The sequence below is a fragment of the Jaculus jaculus genome, chromosome 12, assembly GCF_020740685.1.
Source record: "Jaculus jaculus isolate mJacJac1 chromosome 12, mJacJac1.mat.Y.cur, whole genome shotgun sequence".
Taxonomy (NCBI): domain Eukaryota; kingdom Metazoa; phylum Chordata; class Mammalia; order Rodentia; family Dipodidae; genus Jaculus; species Jaculus jaculus.
In genome coordinates this window covers 66,304,810-66,319,326 of record NC_059113.1, presented here as the reverse complement: position 1 = coordinate 66,319,326, position 14,517 = coordinate 66,304,810, and the positions used below count along the sequence as shown (strand labels likewise).

Sequence of the window (14,517 nt, the reverse complement as noted above, 5' to 3'; positions counted from 1 at the left end):
CCATTTTTTTAATTTATTTATTTATTTTTTTAATTTTTATTAACATTTTCCATGATTATAAAATATATCCCATGGTAATTCCCTCCCTCCCCACCCCACACTTTCCCATTTGAAATTCCATTCTCCATCATATTACCTCCCCATTACAATCATTGTAATTACATATATACAATATCAACCTATTAAGTATCCTCCTCCCTTCCTTATGTCTCCTTTTCAACTTACTGGCCTCTGCTACTAAGTATTTTCATTCTCACGCAGAAGCCCAGTCATCTGTAGCTAGGATCCACATATGAGAGAGAACATGTGGCACTTGGCGTTCTGGGCCTGGGTTACCTCACTTAGTATAATCCTTTCCAGGTCCATCCATTTTTCTGCAAATTTCATAACTTCATTTTTCTTTACCGCTGAGTAGAACTCCATTGTATAAATGTGCCACATCTTCATTATCCACTCATCTGTTGAGGGACATCTAGGCTGGTTCCATTTCTCAGCTATTATAGATTGAGCAGCAATAAACATGGTTGAGCATGTACTTCTAAGGAAATGAGATGAGTCCTTTGGATATATGCCTAGGAGTGCTATAGCTGGGTCATATGGTAGATCAATCTCTAGCTGTTTTAGGAACCTCCACACTGTTTTCCACAATGGCTGGACCAGATTGCATTCCCACCAGCAGTGCAGAAGGGTTCCTTTTTTTCCACATCCCCGCCAACATTTATGATCATTTGTTTTCATGATGGTGGCCAATCTGACAGGAGTGAGATGGAATCTCAGTGTAGTTTTAATCTGCATTTCCCTGATGACTAGTGACGTAGAACATTTTTTTAGATGCTTATATGCCATTCGTATTTCTTCCTTTGAGAACTCTCTATTTAGCTCCATAGCCCATTTTTTGATTGGCTTGTTTGATTCCTTATTATTTAACTTTTTGAGTTCTTTGTATATCCTAGATATTAATCTTCTATCAGATATATAGCTGGCGAAGATTTTTTCCCATTCTGTAAGTTGCCTCTTTGCTTTTTTCACTGTGTCTTTTGCAGTGCAAAATCTTCATAATTTCATGAGGTCCCAGTGATTAATCTGTGGTTTTATTGCCTGAGCAATTGGGGTTGTATTCAGAAAGTCTTTGCCAAGACCAATATATTGAAGGGTTTCCCCTACTTTTTCCTCTAGCAGTTTCAGAGTTTCAGGTCTGATGTTAGGGTCTTTAATGCATTTGGACTTAATTCTTGTGTATAGAGAGAGAGAAGAATCTATTTTCATCCTTCTACAGATATATATCCAGTTTTCCCAACACCATTTGCTGAAGAGGCTGTCTCTTCTCCAATGAGTATTATTGGCATTTTTATCGAATATCAGGTGTCTATAGCTACTTGGGCTTACATCTGGGTCCTCTATTCTGTTCCACTGATCTAAATTTCTGTTTTTGTGCCAGTACCATGCTGTTTTTGTTACTATGACTCTGTAGTATAGGTTAAAATCAGGTACGGTGATACCACCAGCCTTATTTTTGGTGCTCAGTATTATTTTATATATTCGAGTTTTTTTCTGATTCCAAATGAATTTTTCCATGAAGAATGCTTTTGGAATTTTGATAGGGATTGCATTAAATGTGTAGATTGCTTTAGGTAAGATTGCCATTTTCACAATATTGATTCCTCCATTCCAGGAAATTTCTAGTGTCTTCTTCAATTTCTCGCTTGAGTGTTTTAAAGTTCTCATTGTAGAGATTCTTTACTTCCTTCATTAGGTTTATTCCAAGGTACTTTATTATTATTTTTTTTTGATGCAATTGTGAATGGGAGTGATTCTCTGATTTCATCCTCTGTATGTTTGTTGTTAGCATATATGAAGGCTACTGACTTCTGTTTATTTATTTTGTATCCTGCTACATGGCTGTAGGTTTTGATCAGCTCTAACAGTTTGCTAGTAGAGTCTTTAGGGTCCTTTATGTAAAGAATCATGTCATCTGCAAATAATGATAACTTGATCTCTTCCTTTTCAATTTGTATCCCTTTTATGTGTGTCTCTTGCCTTATTGCTATGGCTAGGACTTCCAAAACTATATTAGATAAGAGTGGGGACAGTGGACACCCTTGTCTTGTTCCTGATTTTAGTGGAAAAGCTTCCAGTTTTTCCCCATTTAGTAATATGTTGGCTGTAGGCTTGTCATAAATAGCTTTTATTATATTGAGATATGTTTCTTCTATTCCCAGTCTCTGTAGGACTTATATCATGAAGGGACGTTGGGTTTTGTCAAATGCTTTCTCTGCGTCTAATGAGATGATCATGTGATTTTTGTCCTTCACCCCATTTATATAATGTATTACCTTTATAGATTTGCGTATGTTGAACCATCCCTGCATCTCTGGGATAAAGCTTACTTGATCAGGGGGAATGATCTTTCTGATATACTCTTGTATTCTGTTTGCCAATATTTTGTTGAGAATTTTTGCATCTATGTTCATGAGGGGGATTGGTCTGTAATTTTCTTTTTCTGTTCTATCTTTGCCTGGTTTTGGTATCAGGGTGATGCTGGCCTCATACAAGGAGTTTGATAGGATTCCTTTGTTTTCTATTTCCTGGAAAAGCTTAAGAAGCAATGGTGTTAGCTCTTCCTTAAAGATCTGGTAAAATTCAGCTGTGAATCCATCTGGGCCTGGCCTTTTTTTAGTTGGGAGATTATTGATAACTGTTCGGATCTCCATATTTCTTATAGGTCTATTGAAGTGATCAATCTCATTTTGATTTACTTTAGGTAGGTCATATAAATCAAGGAAATCATCCATTTCTTTCAGATTTTCATACTTCGTGGAGTATATGCTTTTATAGTATGTCTCTACGATTTTTTGAATTTCTCTGGAATCTGTTGTGATTTTACCTTGTTCATCTGTGATTTTATTAATTTGTGTCTCTTCTCTCTTTCTTTTGGTCAGATTTGCTAAGGGTTTATCAATCTTGTTTATCCTTTCAAAGAACCAAGTCTTTGTTTCATTAATTCTTTGGATTGTTTTTTTTTTTTTTTGTTTCTATTTCATTAATTTCTGCCCTAATCTTTATTATTTCGTTCCACCTAATGATTTTTGGTTTGCCTTTTCTTCTTTTTATGAGGCTTTAAGGTGAAGCATTAGGTCGTTTACTTGTGACCTTTCTAATTTCTTAATACAGGCACTTAAGGATATAAATTTATCTCTTAGAACTGCCTTCATTGTGTCCCAGAGATTTTGATATGTTGTGTTTTCATTATCATTTGACTCTATAAATTTTTTGATTTCCTTCTTGATTTCTTCATTGACCCATTCATCATTTGGTAGTGTATTATTTAGTTTCCATGATTTTGTGTATGCTCTATTGCCTTTCTTGCTACTGATTTGTAGTTTAATTCCATTGTGGTCAGACAGAAGGCAAGGAATTATTTCAGTTTTCCTGAATTTGTTAAGATTTGCTTTGTGTCCTAATATATGGTCTATTTTAGAGAATGTTCCATGTGCTGCTGAAAAGAATGTATATTCTGCAGCCTTTGGATGAAATGTCCTGTATATATCTGTTAAGTCCATTCCTTCTATGACCTCATTTAGTCCAGATGCCTCTCTGTTTATTTTTTCCCAGGATGACCTGTCAATTATGAGAGTGGGGTGTTAAAGTCACCTACCACCACTGTGTTTGGTGTTATCTGTGACCTTAGTTCTAATAGTGTTTGTTTGACAAATTTGGGAGTCCCCATGTTAGGTGCATATATGTTTAGGATTGTAATGTCCTCCTGTTGGAGTGTGCTCTTAATCAAAATGAAGTGACCTTCCTTATCTTTCTTGACTAACGTTGGACTGTATTTTACCTTGTCAGATATTAGGATAGCAACCCCTGCTTGTTTTCTAGGCCCATTTGCTTGAAACACAGTTTTCCCACCTTTCACCCTAAGATAATGTCTATCCTTTGTAGAAAGGTGAGTTTCTTGGGGACAACAAATTGTAGGATCCTTCTTTTTAACCCAGTCTGCAAACCTATGTTGCCACTGCTGGAGCCACCATTGCTGCTGAAGCTGCTGCTGCTGGGTTCACTGCTGCTGCTGCCATTGAAGCTGCTGCTGCGGGATCTGCCGCTGCTTCAGCTCCTGGGTCTGCTGCTGTTGGGGCCGCTGTTACCAGTGCCGGAGCCACTGATGTTGCTGCCAAACTCTGCTCCTGCTTGGGTCCCGCTGTTGGCTCAAGTTGGCATGGCTGGGTCCTGGGATGCTGCTCTGTTCGCTGGAGCTGGGCTCAGGCGGTGGGGAGGGGAAGGAGCCGCTGCTGCTCTGGTTCTCTCACTGCTCCACGTGTTCTTCTACCTCATGATCTGCTCCTCCATTGCTCACTGCCACTCTCCCTTCATGTGTCCTGAGTTGCGGAGAGTTCTGGTGTGAGTGGAAGCTCCCGCACCTGTTTTTTCCTGTGGCTAGAGCCAAGTCTGGCGGCTTTCTGGTGCACCGCCACCACCTCCGTTGGTGGAGCTGCCGAGGCCGATTTTGCCAGCCTGTGCGGGCTCTGGATGTTCTGGCTCTCTTCTACTTCTCCTCTGCTGCTTCAATTTCCTATACACTTCACTTTTTAGTAAAAGTGTGTATTTTGCTGAGATTTTTTGTTCTTTCCCCCCCCCTAGGTTGGTTTGGTGTGGTACCTATGCTGCCATCTTAACCGGAAGTCAAAAATAATGTTTTTATAAAAGGAAAAAGAGGGCTGGGGGAATGGCTCAGCAATTAAGGCACTTGACTGAAAAACCTAATGACCCAGGTTCGATTCCCTAGTACCCATGTAAAGCTTTGTTTTTTGTTTTTGTTTTTGCTTTTCGAGGTAGGGTCTCACTCTAGCTCAGGCTGACCTGGAATTCACTAGTTTCAGGGTGGCCTCAAACTCATGGCAATCCTCCTACCTCTGTCTCCTGAGGTCTGGATTAAAGGTATGTGCCATCATGTCTAGCTTAATTTTTTTTTTCTTTTAGAGAGAGAGAATTGGCACACCAGAACCTCAGCCACTACAATTAAACTCCAGACACTTGCACCACCTAGTGGGCATGTGCAACCTTGCACTTCCCTCATCTTTGTGCATCTGGCTTACATAGGATCTGAAGGGTCAAACATGGGTCTTTAGGTTTCATAGGCAAGTGCCTTAACCACTAAGACATCACTCCAGCTCCCCACTAGACTTTTATTTTTATTTTTTTATTTAAAAATTATTTATTTATTTATTTGAGAGCAACAGACACAGAGAACGACAGATAGAGGGAGAGAGAGAGAATGGGTGCACCAGGGCTTCCAGCCTCTGCAAACAAACTCCAGACACGTGCGCCCCCTTGTGCATCTGGCTAACGTGGGACCTGGGGAACCGAGCCTCGAACTGGGGTCCTTAGGCTTCACAGGCAAGCGCTTAACTGCTAAGCCATCTCTCCATCCCCCACTAGACTTTTTTAACCTTTATTTATTTTATCCATATTTACTCAGGTCCTCTGTCATTCTCTCACTTGCTTTTTATAGCTAGTTTTTCTCTTGAGGTGTTCTATTTCATCGGTCTAATTTGTTCATTTTAGCACTTACACCTTCCTTAAACCCCAGTTTGTTTATCTACCTCACAGAGGAGCCCTTCCTTATTTTGATTTTTTCTCTTTGGAATAACTGTTGCAGTGAGCTGCTCTGAATTAATCCCAGGCACTAAATATTTTTACTATTTTTTTTTTTTTTTTTGAGGTAGGGTCTCCCTCTAACCCAGGCTGACCTGGAATTCACTATAGTCTCAGGATGTCCTTGAACTCAAGTTGAATCAAGTTACCTACAAAGGCAAGCCCATCAGGATTACAGCAGATTATTCAACACAAACATTAAAAGCCAGAAGGGCCTGGAGTGATATATTCCAAGTTCTGAAAGATAACACCTGTCAACCAAGGTTACTTTATCCTGCAAAGCTATCCATTCAAATAGACGGAAAAGTAAAGATATTCCATGAAAAAAGCAGGTTAAAGGAGTATTTGAAGACAAAACCAGCTCTACAGAAAATACTTGATAGAATCCTTCATGCTGAAGAAAAGGAAAAGCACACATTTAAGGAACCTGGAAAAAACAAGCAATACTCAAATACTAGTTAACACAAGAGAGCACAGGTAGAACCGGAATCACACACACACAAAAAAAATTGGCAAACATAAATACACACCTTTCAATAATATCTCTTAATATCAAAGGCCTCAATGCCCCAACGAAAAGACATAGGTTTGCAGACTGGGTTAAAAAGCAGGATCCTACAATTTGTTGTCTCCTAGAAACTCACCTTTCTACAAAGGATAGACATTACCTTAGGGTGAAAGGTTGGAAGACGGTGTTTCAAGCAAATGGGCCTAGAAAACAAGCAGGGGTTGCTATCCTAATATCAGACAGGGTAGACTTTAGTCCGACGTTAGTCAAGAAAGATAGGGAAGGTCACTTCATGTTGATTAAGAGCACACTCCAACAGATCATTACAATCCCAAACATAGATGCACCTAACATGGGGCTCCTAAATTTGTCAAACAAACACTATTAGAACTAAGGTCACAGATAACACCAAACACAGTGGTGGTAGGTGACTTTAACATCCCATTCTCATCAATTGACAGGTCATCCTGGGAAAAAGTAAACAGAGAGGCATCTGGACTAAATGAGGTCATAGAAGGAATGGACCTAACAGATATATACAGGACATTTCATCCAAAGGCTGCAGAATATACATTCTTTTCAGCAGCACATGGAACATTCTCTAAAATAGACCATATATTAGGACATGTGGTGGTTTGATTCAGGTGTCCCCCATAAACTTAGGTGTTCTGAATGCTAGGTTCCCAGCTGATGGAAGTTTGGGAATTAATGCCTCCTGGAGGGAGTGTATTGTTGGGGGTGGGCTTATGGGCTTTATAGCCAGTTTCCCCATCCCAGTGTTTGGCACACCCTCCTGTTGCTGTGTTCCATCTTATGTTGGCCAGGGGGTGATGTCCACCCTCTGTTCATGCCATCGTTTCCCCCTGCCATCGTGGAGCTTCCCCTCAACCCTGTAAGCCAAAATAAACCTTTTTTTTTTTTTTTTTTTTTTTTTTCCCAGAAGCTACTCTTGGTTGGGTGATTTCTACCAGCAATGCGAACCAGACTGCAACAGGACACAAAGCAAATCTAAACAAATTCAGGAGAACTGAAATAATTCCTTGCTTTCTATCTGACCACAATGGAATTAAACTACAAATCAGTAGCAAGAAAGGCTATAGAGCATACACAAAATCATGGAGACTAAATATTACACTACCAAATGATGAATGGGTCAATGAAGAAATCAAGAAGGAAATCAAAAAATTTAGAGTCAAACGATAATGAGAACACAACATATCAAAATCTCTGGGACACAATGAAGGCAGTTCTAAGAGGTAAATTTATAGCCATAAGTGCCTATATTAAGAAATTAGAGGGCTGGAGAGATGGCTTAGTGGTTAAACGCTTGCCTGTGAACCCTAAGGACCCCGGTTCAAGGCTCGGTTCCCCAGGTCCCACGTTAGCCAGATGCACAAGGGGGCGCACGCGTCTGGTGTTCGTTTGCAGAGGCTGGAAGCCCTGGTGCGCCCATTCTCTCTCTCTCCCTCTACCTGTCTTTCTCTGTGTCTGTTGCTCTCAAATAAATAAATTAATTAATTAAAAAAAATTAGAAAGGTCATTATTTCTGTTTTATTGTCAAGTAAGTTTTGTTTTATGAACTGTGGTGCCCCTGTGTTTGGTGCATACAGATTTATGATTGTAATATCCTCTTGATGGATTGTTCCCTTTATAAGTAGGAAGTAGCCTTCTTTGTCTTTTTGGATTGTTTTTGGTTTGAAGTCAATTTTATCTGATATTAATATAGCTACCCCTGCTTGTTTCCTATTCCCATTTACTTGGAATATTGTTTTCTACCCTTTCACCCTGAGGAGGTTTCTGTCCTTAGTGGTAAGGTGGGTTTCTTGAAGGCAGCAGATTCAGGGGTCTAATTTTTTGATCCACCCTGTTAGCTTGTGTCTCTTGATGGGTGAATTAAGGCCATTAATATTTAGGGTGATGACTGTGAGATTTGATTTGATTCCTGTCATGTTGTGGTGGTAGAGGTGTGTTGGAATTTCCATGGAATTTTAATTTTTTTCTGTCTACTGTGGATTTGGTTGCTGTGATCTGCTTCTTGTAGGCATTTGTGTTTGGTTATTTGTTTCTTCTCTGTGGAGAATTTCCTGGAATACTTTCTGTAGGTTTGGTTTTGTGTTCATATAATTGTAAAGCTGAGTTTTGTCATGGAAAGTTTTCCTTTCACCATCTATTATAAGGGAGACTATTGCTGGGTAGAGTAGTTTGGTTTGGAAGCCATAGTTTCTTAGAGTTTGGAGAGTTTCATTCCAGGCCCTTCTAGCTTTCAGAGTTTCCACTGAGAAGTCTGAAGTAATTCTGATGGGGTTTCTTTTGAAAGTGGTGTGCTGTTTTTCCCTAGCTGCTTTTAGGATTTTTTCTTTGGTGTCAGTGTTTAGAGTCTTAATGATAATATGTCTTGGGGAGTTTCTCCTTTGGTCTAGTCGGTTAGCGGTTCTATTTGCTTCTTGTATCTTGATGGGCCTTTTTTTTTTAAGAGACAGGGGAAGTTTTCTTCAATTATTGTGTTAAATAAGTTCTCCATGCCTTTGGACTGAAATTCTTCTCCTTCTGGTATTCCAATGATTCTGATATTAGGACGTTTAAGTGTATCCCACAATTCTCTCATGTTCTGTTCACAGGAACTTTTGAACTTACTGAAATTTTTGGACTCTCGAACTGTTTCTTCCATCCTGTCTTCCAGATCAGAATTTCTATGTTCCACTTCGCTGACTCTATTCTTGAGAGCCTCTAGCAAGTTTTGGACTCGTTCAATTAAGTTTGCATTTTCTACTACTTTCCTGTGTATCACTTCCATCGCTTTGTCCAGCTCCCTTTTCGTCTCATTTTCTGATTTTCTTGATGATTCTTAGAATTCATCCTTGCATTTCTTTATGTTTTCATTTAGTGTGGCCAGCTGATTTTTAAGGTCCTCTTTTTTTTCACTCTCCCTCACTCTCTTAGCTCTCTTTGAATTCCTTCCAGTGTCTTATCATATTGCTCTAGCTTAGGGATGGTAGCATCCAAACGATTATCTGTCCGTTGTAGCTTTTCTGCCAGTTCTAGCAGGGTTGCATTGTTCATTGCTTACACTTGATGTTCTGATCCTAAACACTCTTCTATGTTTTGGTTAGATGTAATCCTTGTTGGACTGGGTGATCTGTCTGGATTTTCTGAAAGAAATGGATGCTTTCCTTGATTTATATGACCTACCTAAAGTAAATCAAAATGAGATTAATCACTTCAATAGACCTATAACAAATATGGAGATCCGATCAGTTATCAATAATCTCCCAACTAAAAAAAGCCCAGGCCCAGATGGATTCACTGCTGAATTTTACCAGGCCTTTAAGGAAGAGCTAACACCATTGCTTCTTAAGCTTTTCCAGGAAATAGAAAACAAAGGAATCCTATCAAACTCCTTCTATGAGGCCAGCATCACCCTGATACCAAAACCAGGCAAAGATAGAACAGGAAAAGAAAATTACAGACCAATCCCCCTCATGAACATAGATGCAAAAATTCTCAACAAAATATTGGCAAACAGAATACAAGAGTATATCAGAAAGATCATTCACCCTGACCAAGTAGGATTTATCCCAGAGATGCAGGGATGGTTCAACATATGCAAATCTATAAAGGTAATACATTATATAAATGGGGTGAAGGACAAAAATCACATGATCATCTCATTAGACGCAGAGAAAGCATTTGACAAAACCCAACATCCCTTCATGATAAAAGTCCTACAGAGACTGGGAATAGAAGGAACATATCTCAATATAATAAAAGCTATTTATGACAAGCCTACAGCCAACATATTACTAAATGGGGAAAAACTGGAAGCTTTTCCACTAAAATCAGGAACAGGACAAGGGTGTCCACTGTCCCCACTTTTATTTAATATAGTTTTGGAAGTCTTAGCCATAGCAATAAGGCAAGAGACACACATAAAAGGGATACAAATTGAAAAGGAAGAGATCAAGTTATCATTATTTGCAGATGACATGATTCTATACATAAAGGACCCTAAAGACTCTACTAGCAAACTGTTAGAGCTGATCAAATCCTACAGCCATGTAGCAGGATACAAAATAAATAAACAGAAGTCAGTAGCCTTCATATATGCTAACAACAAATACACAGAGGATGAAATCAGAGAATCACTCCCATTCACAATTGCATCAAAAAAAAAATAAAGTACCTTAGAATAAACCTAATGAAGGAAGTAAAGAATCTCTACAATGAGAACTTTAAAACACTCATGCAAGAAACTGCAGAAGACACTAGAAAGTGGAGAAACATCCCTTGTTCCTGGATTGGAAGAATCAATATTGTGAAAATGGCAATCTTACCTAAAGCATTCTACATATTTAATGCCATCCCTATCAAAATTCCAAAGTTATTCTTCATGGAATTAGAAAAAACAATCCAATAGTTCATTTGGAATCACAAAAAAACCTTGAATATCTATAAAATAATACTGAGCAACAAAAATAAGGCTGGTGGTATCACCATACCTGATTTTAACCTATACTACAGAGCCATAGTAACAAAAACAGCGTGGTACTGGCACAAAAACAGACATGTAGATCAGTGGAACAGAATAGAGGACCCAGATGTAAGCCCAAGTAGCTATAGCCACCTGATATTTGGTAAAAAAAAAAATGCAAAAGTACTCATTGGAGAAGAGACAGCCTCTTCAGCAAATGGTGTTGGGAAAACTGGATATATATCTGCAGAAGGATGAAAATAGATTCTTCTCTCTCTCCATGCACAAGAATTAAGTCCAAATGGATTAAAGACCTTAACACCAGACCTGAAACTCTGAAACTGCTAGAGGAAAAAGTAGGGGAAACCCTTCAACATACTGGTCTTGGCAAAGACTTTCTGAATACAACCCCAATTGCTCAGGCAATAAAACCACAGATTAATCACTGGGACCTCATGAAATTACGAAGATTTTGCTCTGCAAAGGACACAGTAAAAAAAGCAAAGAGGCAACCTACAGAATGGGAAAAAAATCTTCGCCAGCTATATATCTGATAGAAGATTAATATCTAGGATATACAAAGAACTCAAAAAGTTAAATAATAAGGAATCAAACAAGCCAATCAAAAAATGGGATATGGAGCTAAATAGGGCATTCTCAAAGGAAGAAATATGAATGGCACATAAGCACCTAAAAAAATGTTCTACATCAGTAGTCATCAGGGAAATGCAGATTAAAACTACATTGAGATACCATCTCACTCCTTTCAGGTTGGCCACCATCATGAAAAGAAATGATCATAAACATTGGTGGGGATGTGGAAAAAGAGGAACCCTTATACACTGCTGGTGGGAATGTAATCTGGTCCAGCCGTTGTGGAAATCAGTGTATAGGTTCCTAAAACATCTAAAGGTTGATTTACCATATGACCCAGCTATAGCACTCGTAGTCATATATCCAAAGGACTCATCTCATTTCCTTAGAAGTATATGCTCAACCATGTTTATTGCTGCTCAATTTATAATAGCTGGGAAATGGAACCAGCCTAGATGTCCCTCAACTGATGATTGGATAATGAAGATGTGGCACATTTATACAATGGAGTTCTACTCAGCGGTAAAGTAATGTGAAGTTATGAAATTTGCAGAAAAATGGATGGGCCTGGAAAGGATTATAGTAAATGAGGTAACCCAGACCCAGAAGCCAAGCACCACATGTTCTCCCTCATATGTGGATCCTAGCTACAGATGATTGGGCTTCTGCGTGAGAATGAAAATACTTAGTAGCAGAGGCCAGTAAGTTGAAAAGGAGACATAAAGGGTGGAGAAAGGAAGGGAGGAGGGTACTTAATAGGTTGATATTGTATATATGTAATTACAATGATTGTAATGGGGAGGTAATATGATGGAGAATGGAATTTCAAATGGGAAAGTGTGGGGGTGGGGAGGGATGGAATTACCATGGGATATATTTTATAACCATGGAAAATGTTAATAAAAATTAAAAAAAAAAGGAGATATAAAGGGAAGAGAAAGGAAGGCGGGAGGGTACTTAATAGTTTGGTATTGTATATATGTAAGTACAATGATTGAGGTGGGGAGGTAATATGATTGAGAATGGAATTTCAAAGGGAAAATGCCAGGGGGGAAGGTGGGAATTACCAGGGGATTTTTTTTTATAATCATGGATATGTTAATAAAAATTTAAAAATTCAAAAAAAATTATTTTTATTATCACGTATGGTGGTGCATGCCTTTAATCCCAGCACTTGGCAGGCAGAGGTAAAAGAAATGCTGTGAGTTTGAGGCCAGTCTGAGACTACGTAGTTAATTCCAGGTCAGCCTGGGTTAGAGTGAGTCTGTACCCTTCCCCTCAAAATTAATTAATTAATTCGCAAGCAGAAAGAGGAGAAAGAGATATGGAGAGGGAGAGAGTGTATGTAAACATTGGTATGCCAGGGCCTCTTGCTGCTGCAAACTAACTCCATATGCATGTTGCACTCTGCATCAAACCCAAGTTGCCAGGGTTTGTAAGCAAGCAACTTTAACTGCCTAGTCATCTCTCCAGTTTTTAAATTTTTATTTATTTATTATTTTGTATGTGTATGTGAGCTTAGTGTGTGTTATTTGTGTGTACATGTAAGAACTATTCATGCATGTGTTTCCACATGTATGTTGGAGTCCAGGGATTAAATTTTGGGTGTTTTCTTCAGTTGCTCTTTACCTTATTTGTTGATACTGGATCTCACTGAACCTAGAGCTCACCCGTTCAGCTAGACTGTGTATCTAGCAAACCCTAGGCATCTTCCTGCCTCCTCAGAATTGGAATTACAGACGTGCATCACCACACTTAGTTTTTTATGCTGGTGCCAATGACCCCAAATAAGGTCTTTATTCATTTTTGACAATTTTTTTAAAAAAATTAGTTTTTTATGAGAGAGAGAGAGAAAACTGGTGTGCCAGGGCCTCTGTCACATTTACCATCTTGTACCCATTTGTGACTTTGCACACTTGTGTTACCTGTGCATCTGGTTTGTATGGGACCTGGAGAGTCTAATGTGGGTTCTTAGGCTTCTCAAGCAAGTGCTTAAGTGTTAAGCCAGCCTTTATTCTTTTTTTTTTTTTTTTTTTTTTGTTTGTTGTTTTTGGTTTTTTGAGGTAGGGCCTCACTGTAGCCCAGGCTGACCTGGAATTCACTATGGAGTCTCAGGGTGACCTTGAACTCACAGTGACCCTCCTACCTCTGCCTCTCGAGTGCTGGGATTAAAGGCATGCACCACCACGCCTGGCTCTCTTTATTCATTTTTTAATGGTAGGAAAAGGCTTTAATAAAGCTTACAGTTAGTTTCAGTGGGAAGAGGCCATCATGGCAGGGAAAGCATAGCCAGAGCAGGGGGCCAGAGTCATATCATCACATTAGCAGGAAGGAAGGGAGAGAAAGACAGGATGAGAGTCACACAAACAAAGAGAGAGCAACAGCAAACAGGGTGGGATTGTAATACTTTGAGATCTGTCCCCAGCGACACTTTCTCTAGCTAGCTTTTACCTCCTAAACATTTCACAACCTGCCCTTTCTTTTTTTTTAAGTATTTTTTTTTTAGCCGGGCATGGTGGCACATGCCTTTAATCCCAGCACTTGGGAGGCAGAGGTAGGAGGGTCACTGTGAGTTCAAGGCCACCCTGAGACTCCATAGTGAATTCCAGGTCAGCCTGGGCTAGAGTGAGACCCTACCTTGAAAAACCAAAGAAACAAAACTAGTTTTATTTTTATTTATTTATTTGAGAGAGAGAAGGAGACAGAGTTTGGTGCTTTGATTCAGGTGTATCCCATAAACATAGATGTTTTGAATGCTAGGTTCCCAGCTGATGGAAATTTGGGAATTAATGCCTTCGAAAGGCAGTGTTTTGTTGGCAGCAGGCTTATGGGTGTTATAGCCAGTCTACCCTTGCCAGGATTTGGCACTCTCTTGTTGTTATTGTCTACCTTATGTTGGCCAGAGGGTGATGTCCACCCTCTGCTCATGCCATTGTTTTCCCTGCTATCATGGAGCTTCCCCTTGAGCCAGTAAGCCAAAATAAACCTTTTTATTCCCGCAAGCTGCTCTTGGTTGGGTGATTTCTATCAGCAATGCAAATCTGACTGCAACATAGAGGGAAGGAGGGAGGGAAGAAGGGAGGGAGGGAGGAAGGGAGAGAGAATGGACATGCTAGGGCCTCCAGCCACTGCAGATGAAGTCCAGATGCATGCACCACCTTGTGCATCTTATTTACATGGGTCCTGGGGAATTGAACCGAGGTCCTTTGGCCTTGTAGGCAAATGCCTTAACCACTAAGCCATCTCTTCAGCCTCTGCCTTTTCTTTTTTTTTCTTTTCTTTTAGACAAAATCTA

At 39.5% G+C, this 14,517-nt stretch overlaps 1 protein-coding gene across 15 annotated transcripts in view; it reads left to right on the top strand.

The window, feature by feature from the left end:
* Golm1 (golgi membrane protein 1) overlaps positions 1–14,517 on the top strand; it is a 136,064-nt gene that overhangs the window by 50,162 nt on the left and 71,385 nt on the right. The window lies entirely within an intron of this gene.